Raw genomic sequence first — 4330 nt, 5'->3', positions numbered from 1 at the left:
GTTTTACTTGTTTCAGACATTAGACAGCAACCATGCTGTGGCAACGCCTCCAGGAATTTTTAGTCGAATGAATCGACTTTACCACTTAGTCTTTCTTTTTAATACTAGTACTTATTGTATGGGACTGTTTTGCTTAATCGCCAATTTATGTTTAAGCCCATCAACACCGGATGTCAAGGGGGGGCCAAACACAGAAGCAAAGTCCCCCACAGACAGACACAGACACACGCAGACATACACACATACACATGTACACACACAGAAACACACACATATATATATATTTATATAGATAAAAATATAGATTTTCGACGGGTTTCTTTCAGTTTCCGTCGATGAAGTCCACTCTCAACATTTTTGTCGCTCCGTTGCTATAGTAGAAGACACTTGCGAAAAGTGCCACTCAGTAGAACTGAACCCGGTGACATGCGGTAGGGAAGCAAGGTTCTTGACACGCAGTCGCCCCTGCGCCTATATATTCAACTATTCAATCAATTTTGGTTTAAACTGTTAGTCACTTGATGGACACGTTTTAGTGCAATTAGTTATCGTCTGCTAAAACGAGAAATACATATTCGTTTATAGCCAGTCAAGTTCTGGATCTGGTGGTATCATCTAAACACCGCACATCTAAATGGCTGGCCTTGTGCATAAATTGGAATTTATTCTTGATTGCCTTTATGGAGCGCAATAGCAGACATAATACATAGATTACTTGTAAGAACAATGGCTGATATAGAAATATTTAAAATTAAGTGTAGCTTTATATATATATATATATATATATATACGTGTGCGCTTTTTTGAGTGATTACGTATGATGTATGTATGTATGTATGTATGCATGCATGCATGTAGGGTTGGATTGATGGAAGGATGGCTTGATGACTGGATGGATATAGATATAGTTAGAATATGATTCTGGATTGAATCGTTTGAAGTGTTATAGTAACCAAATATCAGATGTATTTATATATGTACTTTTGGAGGAAAAAACTCATAACAAAATTTATACAGTTTAATTTTTAGTTTATTAAATATATTAGAAATTATATAGATGTGAAATGCGTAGTTATCAGAAAGAATTGTTAGCAATTTCAAATTATGAAACCTTGCATAGCTTTATCGATTAATGAGTTTTCACAAAACAATGGATACTGAGATAAACAAAATATTTTGTTTTTAGTTAATCACAAATATCTAACATCTATATTATTATGGAAGTTTTGCTTGACAGGACATAAGGGTTTCCATTGAGTTAAGTGTTGTTTTCTTCCGTTAAAATCAACCAACCGGAATTAACTATCCCTATACAGCTTCCAGAAAATGTAAGAAAAAATCAAAATGAAAGTAACAACAAGAAAAAAAAACGGAGAGAAAAGAGCTTTTTTTTACAGTACTCTAAAGATAAGTCTGTAAACGTCTAAAGACAGATAATTGAGATGATGGTTGTCAGATGAAAAATATATTTATTTTGTAATTGAGTTTGAAAAAAAAGGGAAGAAAAACACAGGCGAAATTATAAAATTATACAGTGCTCAATATAAACAGACAGCTTCAATGCAAAAAAAAATTTATATTTCTTGTAATAAATCAAATATCAAATGATATTTAGCAATAAAATTGCACAACCATTCAGTTTTTTTTATCGAATTTCCTTTCAAACAATAATTAATATAATTCAACCTTCGTTATTTTAATTACATTTTATTATTGGCTGAACTAATTAACTCCAGAAAACACAATCCTATAATTAATTTATTTTTAACCGGTGTTCGATTAGGGTTGGTGTTATTAAAATATAAAATATAATAAAAATCATGTCTAGTCACTGAATTAAATGAAATGAATTAAAAGAATTTATCAAAGAAAAAAAAATGATTATAACAAAATTGGTAGTGTTCATATTTCAAATGCTAAAGAATTCCTTTCCCACCGTTAATGATACTTGAGGCAGAGTCACGATTTTCTGTGGACATTTTTCAGAAAAGAATCAACAACGCCCTAAAGATTCCATTTGTATTTTGAATTATACATTATAATGTGTATTCATAAATACATTCCTAGAGAAATTCGGCTATTAAACATGTAGTGGGGGTATTATTTCTTCAGTTAGCATGAGATAATATGGAACTTCATTCTTTTTATTTGCATCTACTGCTACTCTCATTTATAATCTAAATTTATACACTAACCATTTGAAAACAATTACAAGCTGAAACTATATTAATATCATATTCTACAACATGAGTTAATCTTATATGAAATGAGATTGCTGAGGAAATTAAGACTTTATATTTAATTAGTGTTATTGAAAATTAGTTAACATCATTCATTTAGATAATGCGAAATATTATTAGTGTGGATCTTTATCGATTTTATAAATTTTCTGGAATGGATGATGCGCACTAAAATAATCTCTACTTGTCTTCCTCCTTTTCACTCTCTCCCCCTTCTCTCGCAATATAAATGTGGGCGTGTATGTGTGTGACCTTGTATGTATTACGTATATACATGGATAATATATATACACATACATGTATATATGTATATGTATATATATATATATATATATATATATATATATATATATATATATATATATATATATATATATATATATGTATATATATATATAAAAGATAATAAGAGTGAAAAAACTACAGATGGCTTTGTGTTACATGGTTAAAGTATATATTTAAATTATGTCAGAAAAATGTAAGAAAAATGTTATAAAAATGTTATAAAATCTTTTTGGTATATAAACATTGTATTTTGAGAAATAGAAATATGGAACGCTTCACGAATTTGCGTGTCATCCTTGCGCAGGGGCCATGCTAATCTTCTCTGTACTAGCTAGTACTAGCTAGTACTAGCTACGGCGGTACATATTCTAAAATTGGAACGATACAGAGAAGATTAGCATGGCCCCTGCGCAAGGATGACACGCAAATTCGTGAAGCGTTTCATATTTTTATTTCTCAAAATACAATGTTTATATACCAAAAAGATTTTATAACATTTTTATAACATTTTTCTTACATTTTTATGACATAATTTAAATATATACTTTAACCATGTAACACAAGCCTTCTGTAGTTTTTTCACTCTTATTATCTTTTATACATCCAACCACGTGCTTTCACATACCGACTTTCTCACACACACACACACACACACACACACACACACACACACACACACACACACACATATATATATATATATATATATATATATATATATATATATATATATATATATATATATATACATACATTTTCCCTCGTATATGTTTGCGTGTATAAGCATATAAATTCATACATATATGTCCCAGGTTTTTCATATTTGCTTTTGGTGCGGCATTTACTATCAATAAGATGACAACTACAGGATCGTTTGCTAATGGCTGATTTTAATTACGTAGTTTCACGTTCTATCAATATTTGGACCGTATTGCAGAATATGAATTTAATGACGGGAATCTGAGCTGGTAGCCTTAAGCAGCTATAACTTCGAACATATTTATACCCCGAACGGGAGGGATGCGATTGTCATATATTTTATTTATAGATAGTATAAATGACTTCTTTGAGAAATTCTTCGATTGAAAAAAAACAGTCCAAACTTGATATTCTGATATTGTCGATATTCTGATATTGTCGAAATTACATTTTGTCCTTCTGCTTTATATGCATCGTAGTGTATGATTTCAGTTATGTTTATCTGCTTTGCTGTTACTTCCAGTTGCTCTTCCTATGTATATCTTCTTCCGTACTAACACTGTAAAAGAAAATGCAGATGTCAGGCCCCTGATATTAATAAATAATTGCTAAACACGTACTGTGTGCCAATAAATAGCTACGGGTGAGAGCCAATAGGGTAAAAAATTCAGTTAATACTGCTCATCAACTTTCTGTTTCAGTCTACAGAAAATTAGTTAAATTTACCCTTTTTATATATCTTCCACACAGGTTACATAAATTACAGAGAAAAACATATTTGGTAAACAAAGCTAACTTCCCAACAAATATGATCTCTTTCAAATTGTACATTAAATAGAATTATAATACAAAGTAGCCAAATACCCAAACCAGCAATGAAAGTTTTATAAACGATCGCTTTTCTTGTTAGATGTTTTGTAAAACATCACCTCTTAGATAATTACATAGAAACCCATATGATTTACATAAGTATATTCCACCTCAGCTGTAGCAGTAAACTTTTGTGAGAAATAGAATAGACGTACATCATTTGATCTACGAACAAAATGAGTAAATATGATATTTTTCTATATCTGATATTTCTACGTTCAATTTATTTCAGATAT

At 30.3% G+C, this 4330-nt stretch overlaps 1 non-coding gene and 1 pseudogene across 1 annotated transcript; one reads left to right on the top strand and one right to left on the bottom strand.

The window, feature by feature from the left end:
• Window positions 1-2784: 2784 nt before the first annotated feature.
• On the bottom strand, window positions 2785-2877 carry LOC149132403 (U6 spliceosomal RNA; annotated as a pseudogene).
• On the top strand, window positions 2870-2976 carry LOC149132402 (U6 spliceosomal RNA). Its single transcript, XR_016244529.1, has one exon. It is a non-coding gene; the product is annotated as a U6 spliceosomal RNA (small nuclear RNA).
• Window positions 2977-4330: the final 1354 nt, after the last annotated feature.

The sequence above is a fragment of the Octopus bimaculoides genome, chromosome 15 (assembly GCF_046866305.1).
Source record: "Octopus bimaculoides isolate indiv1 chromosome 15, ASM4686630v1, whole genome shotgun sequence".
Lineage (NCBI taxonomy): Eukaryota > Metazoa > Mollusca > Cephalopoda > Octopoda > Octopodidae > Octopus > Octopus bimaculoides.
Note: the sequence above shows the minus strand (reverse complement) of the source record. Positions and strands in the feature narration are given on the sequence as shown.